Raw genomic sequence first — 14,076 nt, forward strand, 5'->3', positions numbered from 1 at the left:
AAAAGCGCCTGCACATGAAGCATTATCATTAACTCGGAATGAAGGGTTTTACTTTAAGTGTTTGTGAAGCACATGGTGTAGATGTCACTGCCCAATATCATTAATTCGATTTTTAATTTTATTTTTCTATTTTAAATCATGGTACTGTTCACCAGGCTCATCTGAGCCTGGTCTCCGGGTTAAATTATCGTCTAGAATGATACTATTTTCCATGTATTGCCTAATTCACAAACACCAACAAGGCGCTAAGCAAACAACAATATACTTAAATCTAGTAGGTTTCAATGCTGCAATAGTCTAAACAATAATCATTTTCAATCAGTTTATTGGCACCGCATCTCCTTCAGGGATCAATGGGAATTAGCATACCAGTCCAGCCAGTGGCTCTACGGTTCATCTTGTCTATGGATTGTAGTACAAATTGAACAAAAGGTTGGCTTATGATAAACTGACGTCTCGGATGACCATTGTTGAACCAACAGCATTCCAAGTCAAAATGTACCCAGGGTATTCTGGAAACAACATTAGGTGCGAGTATATGCCTGTAAAATCAGGAACCAACAAATCAGATTTAGAAAAAAAATTGAGAGCTAGCTTGTGCTAACCTGTTGAGCCACGGCAAAAATGCAGAAGGGAAACCATAAGTGAAAAATGATGAAAGGAAAAATAATGTAATGGTAAAAGACATATAGTACCTTCATATATACATGGCTGTATGCATCGATTGATGCAGAGGCCGGGGGTCTGAACCTTCTTTTTCAAAAAAAAGTATCTTCATATATGAAAAATGATGATAAGAAAAAATGTAATGGTAATCTACAGGGATGTGTTGTTCCTTGTACCATGACATAAAATTGTGTTTGTGAGCAACAACACTACATCTTGACTGAACATGTAGATCTCTTCTCTGTTTTTTGTCTTCTCTGTTTTGTGAACACAGAAACAGAACGAATATTAGAGGAAATATGAATTGCGTGATTCCCTAAAAAAGTGCATCAGATTAAACTGTATAGATAGTATAATAAAATGTTAGCTTAGCCCATTGATCAACGGCTAACGTTGAGAAAATTGTATACATGATAAAGTAATAAACGGCTAGTGTAAGTATCGAACTGGACTTCACAACTATCTTACAACTCCTGATCAACTTCTATCATTGCTGTATAGGTTGCCTTGTTTTTCTCCTATGCTTCCGATGTAAAACCAATTTACTAATTTCAACCTGACTTAGAATCTCGCCCCGCTCCTCCCCAAAGAATCTTCACACGTACATTCAATTTTACCGCTGATACCAATTTGTTTTACTCTTCTCTTGATTCTTTTTATTTGACACAATGACTTTATTCTCTACCTTTTTAACACTATCTAAGATAAACGTAAGTATGTCAAACAGTATCCATACAACTATTCAGTTGGGAATATATTGGGAGCAAAACTACACTTTTACACAATCAAGACTTACACTGCAGAGTGAATTCTCTTACTGGACCAAGTAGCTATGATCTCAATAGGAAATCAATCATATAGTTACACCATTGTCAGATAATTCAAGTATTTAAATCATGTACCTTAGCAGGACAGTTCATGGCAAATGCTACCATTTGAGAATGACCTTGTCGAGCGTGATGGACGTGGGCGTGTGTGCGGACGTGGGCTGGGCACAGTTTTCGTCTGCCATTTTCAAAATTATTCTGCGCATAAATTTTCTAGAGAAAAATGTAGGTTATAATCCCTTTATTTAATTTGTTAAGCATGCAGAGAAGCATCATAGCCCTGCATTGAAACCCTATAAAAAATGAAAATATTGAGAAATCTGATTTGAAGAAACTAACATTGAACAATGAACAACAATCACCCCAACCAACACACGGGCTCAGCAAGCGTGCGACATCGTGAGGCACAAAAGAATACAACAAGGGAGAGGCGATACCGTCCGGGGCGAGTGTCCATGACGGCCGACCGTATTGCCCTCGCCGAACTTGGCGCACGGAGAAAACAACGGGATGGCTGTGGAGTTTATGAGCGAAGTGAGTTTCGTCGAACGAAAGTGTCAGATCTCTCCACCCCCCGTCCTTCCTCCGTTAAAACACACACCACACCAGACCACACCTTCGTCGCGATCGTTCCCGCCCACCGCTCCCACCGTTGCTCCTGCACTGCAACGGGACATACAAATTTCGATGGATCAACACCGTGGACATACAAATTTTGTGAATATTTTTTGCTATGAACATACGAGGACATACACATTCCAGGAATCTTCTTTGCTATGAATGTACCCTAACATCTGGTTTCTAAAAGGCAAGCATATTACATGTTTTATGCCACAACCATAAATAATCGGAAAGATATAACATGGCCAATTTGCAGGTCTGCTATCAAGATTCGAATCACATCAATCATGTTAGCTGCACATACTTCGACATACAGGAAAGCCTGTCCCAAGGAGAAGTACAACAAGCTAAGGGATTACTATGTTAGTTAACTATGAAGAACACATAATTATGAGCTGGAAGAACTGAGTCCCTACTATTTAGCAAGGTATATTACTTTTTTTCTAAAGAACTTATTTGCTTCACACAACATATCTTCTTGCAAAGTTATTCATTGTATTGTCAAGAACAGTAAGAAACTTTATTAATACAAATTAAGATCAAATTTATTTTGTTAAGAGCATACATATCTCCTTCCACAGCCCGAATATAGCCGCCAGCACGTTGTCCTCATGCAGCTTGCAGTAGCACCTGTAATGTAAGAGCACCGCACATCAGAGCCAAACATGTTTCTCCCTCTCTTGGGAGACTGACCGATTGACAAACCAACAAGGATCACTGATCATTCCAAGATAGAGCGCAGAGAAAGATAGAACGGGGATGATGTGGACTGCTCTGATTTATTTATGTATGTATGTACTTATATCGCGCGATATGATGCAGTGCTGAACTTCGAATTTCGCACCGACTTGTAGATATCGTTGTTTGATTTCCCTCTCAGGAAAGGAAGTTGATAGCTTCTTAGGTACTCCCTGAGAAGATCAATATCACCACGAAAAACATCCAGGTGCAGCGGAATCAAGTCACACAGAGGATCACCTGTTATGACAAACAATATTTGATCGCAATCAAATTAAGATCAAAGAAATATAAACTTTGTTTTTACATTCTAACAGAAGTTTTCACAGTACAGACTGGTAGATATGAGCAGCTCAATTTAAGCCTTTTTACGGATAAATATTTTGCCTCTATCACAATTCACACAACATATCTTCTTGCAAAGTTATTCACTGTATTGTCAAGAACAGTAAGAAACTTTATTAATACAAATTAAGATCAAATTTATTTTGCTAAGAGCATACCTATCTCCGGAGAAAATTGAGCTGATCAAGCATATGCTACGTCTGCATGATTGAAACTGATTCACTTTTTTTGTGTTCCAACAAATGGTAGCAAGCATAATCTGAAAACAAATATGCAGGTTGTGATAGAGGCAAAATATTTATAGTTTCTAGGACATGATGTATTGCATTATGAAATTAGAAGTCTTACTGTATCGTTTCCCATTCCTAGAGGCAATACTAAATACATCTCCAGCGGTGCACCATGTTACCACACCATATTCACTTAATCCCAACCCGCAATATTCAAGGTTCGCTCCTAGAATCAGCTTTGCTAGAATTTCTATAGCAACTAATTATCCTTGTCATTGTCCAGTATTTCATTATCATTAGCCACTATCTCCACCATAATGCCAGGACCAATAAATGCTTCTTCCAAACTCAACTATTGTTATGGATACTACTTGTGCATCCATAAACCTTCAACTCAGTTTTGCCATGAGTGTCCACCATACCTACCTATGGATTGAATAAGATCCCTCAAGTAAGTTGTCATCGGTGCAAGCAATACAAATTGCTTCCTAATATGTATGATCTATTAGTGTGTGGAAAATAAGCTTTGTACGAACCTGTGATGAGGAAGACATAAAAGCGACAGACTGCATAATAAAGTTCTTTATCACATGAGGCAATATAAAGTGACGTTCCTCCACACTAAGAGGACACGCATCCAAACCTCAAAAACGCATGACAACCTCTGCTTCCCTCTGCAAAGGGCCTATCTTGTACCTTTACTTTTTGCCCTTGAAAGAGTCATGGTGAGGCAATATAAAGTGACGTTCCTCCACACTAAGAGGACACGCATCCAAACCTCAAAAACGCATGACAACCTCTGCTTCCCTCTGCAAAGGGCCTATCTTGTACCTTTACTTTTTGCCCTTGAAAGAGTCATGGTGATCTTCACCAATTCCCTATTTCGCCTTTATCTTGGTTAACGTCATATGCTTGGGAAAGATCTATATTCATATGTCAACTTGGAGGTAAGTATTCATGAATTATTATTGTTGACATTACCCTTGAGGTAAGCAGTTGGGAGGCAAAACTATAAGCCCCTATCTTTCTGTGTGTTCAACTGAAACTTTGATCTCATGAGTACCACGTGAGTTGTAGCAATTGTAGAGAACGAAAAGATGATTGAGTATGTGGATTTGCTTTACAAGCTCTTATTTGACTCTTTTCGACGTTGTGATAAATTGCAATTGCTTCAATGACTAAAGGCTATCGGTTGCTAATTCTCGGTAAGGTTCTTGATCCATACTTTCCTTTGTTAAGGAATTGTCACTTTAGCATGAGAGATTATATTTTGGTATTGTTGTTCTGATCATGATCATGATGCCTGCATGTTCGTATCTTGTTTCGTCAACACCTCTCTCTCTAAACATGTGGTCATGTTTATTGAGCTCGGCTTCCGCTTGAGGACAAGCGAGGTCTAAGCTTGGGGGAGTTGATACGTCCATTTTGCATCATGCTTTCATGTTGATATTTATCGCTTTTTGAGCTGTTATTTCACTTCACGGTACAATATTATGCCTTTTCTCTCTTATTTTGCAAGGTTTACATGAAGAGGGAGAATGCCGGCAACTGGAATTCTGGCCTGAAAAAGGAGCAAGTTTGAGATGCCTATTCTGCGCAACTCCAAAAGTCGTGAAAATCAACGTGGATTTTTTAGGAATATATAAAAAATACTGGGCGGAAGAAGTGCCAGAGGAGCGCAACCAGGGGGCCACAAGCCTGGTAGGCACGGCCTACCCCCTGGCCGCGCCTAGGGGGCTTGTGGGTTCCCTGTTGGCCCACTGGCTCCCCTCTTCTGCTATATGAAGGGTTTCATTCCGAAAAAAACAGGAGGAGGCTTTTCGGAGGATTCGCCGCCGCCACGAGGCGGAACTTGAGAAGAACCAATCTAGAGCTCCGGCAGGACGATCCTCCCGGAGGGGGAAATCGTCACCATCGTCATCACCAACACTCCTCTCATCGGAGGGAACTCATCACCATCAACATCTTCACCAGCACCATCTCATCTCCAAACCCTAGTTCATCTCTTGTAACCAATCTTCGTCTCGCGACTCCGATTGGTACTTGTAAGGTTGCTAGTAGTGTTAATTACTCTTTGTAGTTGATGCTAGCTGGATTACTTGGTGGAAGAGTTTATGTTCAGATCCTTGATGCTACTCATTACCTCTCTGGTCATGAATATGATTATGCTTTGTGAGTAGTTACTTTTGTTCCTGAGGACATGGGATAAGTCATGCTATAAGTAGTCATGTGAATTTGGTATTCGTTCGATATTTTGATGTGTTGTATGTTGTTTTTCCTCTAGTGGTGTTATGTGAACGTCGAATACATAACACTTCACCATTATTCGGGCCTAGAAGAAGGCACTAGGAAGTAGTAAGTAGATGATGGGTTGCTAGAGTGACAGAAGCTTAAACCCTAGTTTATGCGTTGCTTCGTAAGGGGCTTATTTGGATCCACTAGTTTAATGCTATGGTTAGACTTTGTCTTATTTCTTCTTTCATAGTTGCGGATGCTTGCGGGAGGGGTTAATCATAAGTGGGATGCTTGTCCAAGTAAGGGCAGTACCCTAGCGCCGGTCCACCCACATATCAAACTATCAAAGTAACGAACGCGAATATATGAACATGATGAAAACTAGCATGACAGAAATTCCCGTGTGTCTTCGGGAGCGTTTTTCCTCCTATAATACTATGTCCAGGCTTGTCCCTTGCTAAAAAAGGGATTGGGACACTTTGATGCACCGTTGTTACTTTTGTTACTTGTTGCTTGATACGAATCATCTCACCACACAACTACTTGTTACCGATAATTTCAGTGCTTGCAGATATTACCTTGCTGAAAACCACTTGTCAGATCCTTCTGCTCCTCGTTGGGTTCGACACTCTTACTTATCGAAAGGACTACGATAGATCCCCTATACTTGTGGGTCATCAGGTAGCAGGTGCATTACATAAACCAAAAGGCATACGTCTATAAGCAAAGGTACCAAAAGGGCAAGTAAAAGTGGTTTTCTCATGATCAGATTGTGCAACAAGTATTTGAGAGAAACCAGAATAACCATCTAGAAAGCAAAAGTGTGTATGTTTAGACAATCTTTCTAGCATTTGATCAATAAAAGGCAAAGGGTAATGATCTTTCTTAGTAGCTTTATTTAATTTCCTAAAATCAATTACCATCCTATAGCTAGTAACAATTCTTTGTGGGATCAATTCATCTTTATCATTAGGGACAACGGTAATACCTCCCTTCTTAGGGACACAATGCACCAGACTTACCCAATCACTATGAGCAACAAGATAGATAATACCTGCTTCCAGGAGCTTTCGTATTTCTTTTCTTAACACCTCTTTCATCTTAGGATTTAATCTTCGTTGATGACTGGCAACTGGTTTGGAATCAGGATCAATTTTAATTTTATGCTGGCATATAGTGGGACTAATGCCCTTAAGATCATCAAGAGTATATCCAATAGCAGCACTGTGCTTCCTCAGAGTTTTCAATGATTTTTTTTCTTCATGCTCTGAAAGGTTAGCACTAATAATAACAGGATATATCTCTTTTTCATCAAGATAAGCATACTTAAGAGTATCAGGTAATTGTTTAAGCTCAAACACAGGATCACCCATTGGTGGAGGTGGATCTCCAAGTAATTCAACAGGCAAATTATTCTTAAGGATAGGACGTTGTTCAAAGATAACTCTATCTATCTAATTCCTTTCATCCATATGCATATCATTTTCATGTTCAAGCAAGTATTGCTCTAAAGGATCAGTAGGAGGCACAACAATAGAAGCAATAGCAATAATTTCATCCTTACTAGACAATTCTTTTTCATGAGGTTGTCTACCAAACTTAGAAAAATTAAATTCATGTGACACACCTTCAAAGCCAACAGTAACAGTTTGTTTCTCACAATCAGTCTGAGCATTAACAGTATTGAGGAAAGGTCTACCAAATATGATGGGACAAAAGCTATATTATGTGGTAGCAAGAATGATAAAATCAGTAGGATACTTAGTTTTACCACACAAGACTTCAACATCTCTAACAATTCCCATAGGGCAGATAGTATCTCTATTAGCAAGTTGAATGGTAACATCAATAAATTCCATCTCGACAGGTGCAATCTCATCTTTAATTTCATTATATAAAGATCGAGGTATTGCACTAACACTAGCACCCATGTCACATAAACCATGATAACAATGATCTCCTATCTTAACAGAAACAACAGGCATGCCAACAAATAGGTTTATGTTTGTCTCTAGCATGAGGTTTAGGAATTCTAGCAGCATCCTCACAGAATTAAATAACATGCCCATCAACATTATCGGCCAAGAGATCTTCAATAATAGCAATGCTAGGTTCAACTTTAATTTGCTCGGGGGTTGTAGGTGTTCTAATGTAGCCCTTACGTATCACAGTTGAAGCTTTAGCATGATCCTTTATCCTAACAGGGAAAGGTGGTTTCTCAATGTAAGCACCTCGAACAATAGAATCATTATAAGCAATAACTTTCTCTTCAACTGGATTGGGTTTTACTACATTGTCTTCTATGGGAGGATGATATTTAAACCACTTCTCCTTAGGGAGATTAGTATGAGCAGGAAATGATTCACATAATGAAGCTACTATCTCAGAGTCAAGTCCATGTTTAGCGCTAAAATCACAAAAAGTATTTGTTTCAGCGAAGGATTTAACGCAATCGAACTTAAGATTCATACCCGACTCCTTACCTTCATCAAACTCCCAATCTTCAGAGTTGCGTTTAATTATTTCCAATAAATCCCATTTGAAGTCCATATCTCTCTTCATAAAAAACCCGGTACAAGAAGTGTCAAGCATGGTGCGATTATCATGAGAAAGTCGAGCATAGAAGTTCTGAATAACAATTTCTCTCGAGAGCTCATAGTTGGGACATGAATATAACATTGACTTAATACTCCCCCAAGCTTGAGCGATACTTTCTCTATCACGAGGCCAAAAATTATATCGTAGTCCTTTCGATAAGTAAGAGTGTCGAACCCAACGAGGAGTAGAAGGAAATGACAAGTGGTTTTCAGCAAGGTATTCTCTGCAGGCACTGAAATTATCGGTAACAGATAGTTGTGTGATAAGATAATTCGTAACGGGTAGCAAGTAGCAATAGTAACAAAGGTGCAGCAAGATGTCCCAATCCCTTTTGTAGCAAGGGACAAGCCTGGACGAACTCTTATATAAGGTAAAGCACTCCCAAGGACACATGGGAATTTCTGTCAAGCTAGTTTTCATCATGTTCATATGATTCGCGTTCGCTACTTTGATAGTTTGATATGTGGGTGGACCGGTGCTTGGGTGTTGTCCTTACTTGGAAAAACATCCCGCTTATGATTAACCCCTCTTGCAAGCATCCGTAACTACGAAAGAAGAATTAAGACAAAGTCTAACCATAGCATTAAACTGGTGGATCCAAATCAGCCCCTTGCGAAGCAACGCATAAACTAGGGTTTAAGCTTCTGTCACTCTAGCAACCCATCGTCTACCTATTACTTCCCAATGCCTTCCTCTAGGCCCAAATAATGGTGAAGTGTCATGTAGTCGACGTTCACATAACACCACTAGAGAAAAGGCAACATACAACGCATCAAAATATCGAACGAATACCAAATTCACATGACTACTTATAGCAAGACTTATCCCATGTCCTCATGAACAAACGTAACTACTCACAAAGCATAATTATGTTCATGATCAGACAGGTATTGAATAGCATTAAGGATCTGAACATATGATCTTCCATCGAGTAAACCAACTAGCATCAACTACAAGGAGTAATTAACACTACTACCAACCTTACAAGTACCAATCGGAGTCGCGAGACGGAGATTGGGTACAAGAGATGAACCAGGGTTTGGAGATGAGATGGTGTTGATGAAGATGTTGATGGAGATGAGTCCCCTCCGATGAGAGGAGTGTTGGTGTTGACGATGGCGACGATTTCCCCCTCCGGGAGGGAAGTTTCCCCGGCAGGACGGCCGTGCCGGAGCTCAAGATTGGTTCTGCTCAAGTTCCGCCTCATGGCGGCGGCGATTCTTCCCGAAATCTCTCTCTTCATTTTTTCTGGGACAAAACCCTCCTTATAGCAGAAGATGGGAGCCGGAGGGGTAACAGGGGGCCCACGAGCCACCCAGGTGCGCCGAGGGGGGTAGGGCGCGCCTCGCAGGCTCGTGACCTCCTAGTGGCTCCCCTCCAGTATTTCTTTCGCCCAGTATTTTTTATATATTCCAAAATAATTCCTTGCTGATTTTCACGGCTTTTGGAGTTGTGCAGAATAGGTATCTCAAACTTGCTCCTTTTCCAGCTCACAATTCCAGCTGCCGGCATTCTCCCTCTTCATGTAAACCTTATAAAATAAGAGAGAAAAGGCATAAGTATTGTATCATAATGTGTAATAACAGCCCATAATGCGATAAATATCAATATAAAAGCATGATGCAAAATGGACGTATCAGAGAGCATAAAGGCCTACTTGAACAAGAGTTTTTCAATGAAGGACCTTGGAGAAGCTGCATACATATTAGGCATCAAGATCTATAGAGATAGATCGAGACGCCTCATAGTTCTTTCGCAAAGTACATACCTTGACAAGATATTGAAGAAGTTCAATATGGAAAACTCAAAGAAGGGGTTCTTGCCAGTTTTGCAAGGTATGAGATTGAGTAAGACTGAGTCACCGACCATGGCAGCAGATGGATAGAAGATGAGTACTGTCCCCTACACTTCAGCCGTGGGCTCTCTAATGTATGCCATGTTATGTACCTGGCCTAATATAAACCTTGCCATAAGTTTGGTAGGGAGGTACCAAAGTGATCCCGGTATGGAACACTGGACATCGGTCAAGAATATCCTTAAGTACCTGAAAAGGACTAAGGAGATGTTTCTCGTTTATGGAGGTGACGAAGAGCTCGTCGTAAAGGGTTATGCCGATACTAGCTTTGACACAGATCCGGATGACTCTAAGTCACAAACCGGATACGTGTATGTTTTGAATGGCGGGGAAGTGAGCTGGTGCAACAGCAAGCAAGACGTCATGGCAGCATCTACATGTGAAGCGGAGTACGTAGCTGCTTCAAAAGCGGCTCATGAAGGGATTTGAATGAAGGAGTTCATCACCGACCATGGAGTGGTTCCAAGCGCGTCAGGTCTGATGACACTTTTCTGTGATAACACTGGAGCCATTGCCATAGCCAAGGAGCCCAGATTTCACCGGAAGACCAAGCACATCCAACGCCGCTACAAATCCATCCAGGACCAGGTCCAGAGAGGAGTAATAGATATTTGTAAAGTACACACGGATCTGAATATTGCAGACCCGTTGACTAAACCTCTTCCTCGAGCAAAACATGATCAACACCACAATGTTATGGGTGTTCGATTCATCACAATGTACCTAGATTATTGACTCTAGTGCAAGTGGGAGACTGTTGGAAATATGCCCTAGAGGCAATAATAAAATGGTTATTATCATATTTCCTTGTTCATGATAATCGTCTATTGTTCATGCTATAATTGTATTAACAGGAAACAATAATACAGGTATGAATAAATAGATCACAATGTGTCCCTAGCAAGCCTCTAGTTGGCTAGCTCGTTGATCAATAGATGATCATGGTTTCCTGATCATGGACATTGGATGTCATTGATAACGGGATCACATCATTAGGAGAATGATGTGATGGACAAGACCCAATCCTAAGCATAGCACTAGATCGTGTTGTTCGTATGCTAAAGCTTTTCTAATGTCAAGTGTCTTTTCCTTCGACCGTGAGATTATGCAACTCCCGGATACCGTAGGAGTGCTTTGGGTGTATCAAACGTCACAACGTAACTGGGTGACTATAAAGGTGCACTTCGGGTATCTCCGAAAGTGTCTGTTGGGTTGGCACGAATCGAGATCGGGATTTGTCACTCCGTGTGACAGAGAGGTATCTCTGGGCCCACTCGGTAGAACATCATATCATTAGCTCAGTGTGACTAAGGAGTTAGTCACAGGATGACGTGACGTGCTACGGAACGAGTAAAGAGACTTACCGGTAACGAGATTGAACAAGGTATAGGTGTACCGACGATCGAATCTCGGGCAAGTTCTATACCGACAAACAAAGGGAATTGTATACGGGATTGATTGAATCCTTGACATTGTGGTTCATCCGATGAGATCATCATGGAACATGTGGGAGCCACCATGGGTATCCAGACCCTGCTGATGGTTATTCGCCGGAGAGATGTCTCGGTCATGTCTGCATGCCTCCCGAACCTGTAGGGTCTACACACTTAAGGTTCGATGACATTAGGGTTATAGGGAATTGTTATACGAGGTTACCGAAGGTTGTTTGGAGTCCCGGATGAGATCTCGGAAGTTACGAGGAGCTCTGGAATGGTCCGGAGGTAAAGATTGATATATAGGATGGATGGGTTTGGATGCCGGAAATGTTTCGGGCACCACCGGCAAAGTGTCGGGGCCACCGGAAGGGTTCTGGAGGCCCACCGGGAGAGGCCACCAGCCCCAGGAGGCTACATGGGCCAAATGTGAGAGGGAATCAGCCCCTGGGTGGGCTGGTGCACCCCCCACACCTAGCCCATGGCGCCTAAGAGGGGAAGGGGAACCATAGCGCATGTCGTGGTTTTGTCACGGCAGATGTCCTCGTGAAAGGACTTAGTACTGGAGCCATCGCACCTTGGTGGCGACTCAAAGGGGTTGAACAGGAGAGACACGACGATTTACCCAGGTTCGGCCCCTCGTGAGGAGGTAAAGGCCTACGTCCTGCTTGAAGTTGTATTGATGTAGTTTCGATTACAAGGAGGGCGTAACTCGCCAAACCTAGCACTCGATGATTTCTAACCTGCCCTCTTCTTCCCTGGGACTCGCCTTTATATACAGGTCGAACCCCTAGGATTTACAAGGGTACTTTCCTTCCTACAAATCATGACCTCCGCGGTCTCTAAGTCGCCATCCCATAAAGCTTGGAGACCTTCCAGAAATTATAAACCGCCATACAACCTTTGGTCTTGCCAGGCCAAGGCCCAAACCATGCTCAGGTGAATCGCCTGATTTGGTGACCCGGTCCAACTAGGGCGGGTTATTAACAGGTAATATCCCCAACATTAGGCCCCGGATTGACTTGAACTCTTTTCACGCCAATATTTCTGCTCAGTTAAAGGCGATTCATTCTTCATTCTTCTTATACGTTAGAAACTTTAACCCACCATCTGGCGCTGAAAATCTTTAAATCGCCAAACCATTTCTCGTCGGCATCTTCTTATCCCTTGAATTCCGGGAAGACTCACATAATCCCAACGGATCCTTTGGTGTCGTTATCCCAAAATTTTCGGAGCGCCATTATAGCGAATCTTTTTATCCTCCGGCGGTTCCCGTTCACGGCGCCTCGATTCCAGCGCCCGCCCTGTTAAATAGGTGTGGGGGGGGGACAGGACTGGCACTTCCCACCTACCAGTCTCATCAATCTCCTCCCCATTATCACAGCGAGGAAACCTTACCACCTTCCGAGGGCTCCGCCGCCGACCGCAGTTCCTGTCGTCGCCCGAAAGCTTCGGCGCCGCCCATAGATCTTCGCCGCCGTCAAGCTTCGTACCGCGGCCGATCTGCTCGCCGCCATCGACCACTGCGTCGCCGTCGACCACCTCGCTATTTGCCAAGCACTCCGTCGCCGCCGAAGATCTCTGCGCTCGACAAGACTTTCGTGCTCCTCCAACAGCCTCCGTCGCCGTCGACCACTTCCGACCAAAATCGTCAGGTTAGGTCAACGCTCACTTAAGAACAGATCCCATCCCTGTTTGAAGTTTCAACATCGCCATGTTCTTCATGCCCTTCGTGAATATCTGTTACCTATTCTTGACTGATTAATGCAAATGTCGATGAGATAGCCAATGTTTTTAATACCTTCATTTATCTGCCCTCGACTTGCGTGTTTAGAACCATATTTCGTCAAACGAACGATATCACCTTATCCTGGTAGTAAATTGCTGCATCCAGTCATTTTTCTCATGTTTTTCGACTGTCCAGTAGATCCATAGTTTACCTGCTCATTGCGTAAAGCTGTTTGTAGTCTTCACACTTCACCGTTTCGAACAAATGTCTTCGACACCTTTAGAACATAACTCTTGTGAATAGCCAAACTCCGTAAGTCGCCAAAGCAACCCAACCCGGATCTTTATATGGCAGGTCAAGCTTTTCCCTTAGTCCGTGAACAAAATGAACTTATTTCACCCCTTACGGTAGATGTTCAAGGCGTGTAAATTCACCCGTACTTTACTCCTTTGTAGCATGGGCACCGTCTTCAACAGTGACTGGCTCCCTACCAAAGTCGACGACACCATACTAGCAGACTATGTGAAAACGGGCAACTTGGACCCTCAGAATGTTATCGGTTGGCGTACCGGGTTCGGAGAAGATCTCCCCAACCCCAAAGAAGGGGAGATAGTCGTTTTCGTTGAACACCTTGAGCGAGGTTTTGAGCCGCCCGGATCAAAGTTTCTTAGAGACGCCATGGCTTTCATGAACGTCCGCCTCCAGGATCTGGGACCTAACTCGATAAGTAACCTATGCCAGTTCCAAGTGTTCTGTGAGGCTTATCTACGGATGGAACCCTCAGTTCCCTTATTTTGGT

Source organism: Hordeum vulgare, chromosome 5H, assembly GCF_904849725.1.
Source record: "Hordeum vulgare subsp. vulgare chromosome 5H, MorexV3_pseudomolecules_assembly, whole genome shotgun sequence".
Lineage (NCBI taxonomy): Eukaryota > Viridiplantae > Streptophyta > Magnoliopsida > Poales > Poaceae > Hordeum > Hordeum vulgare.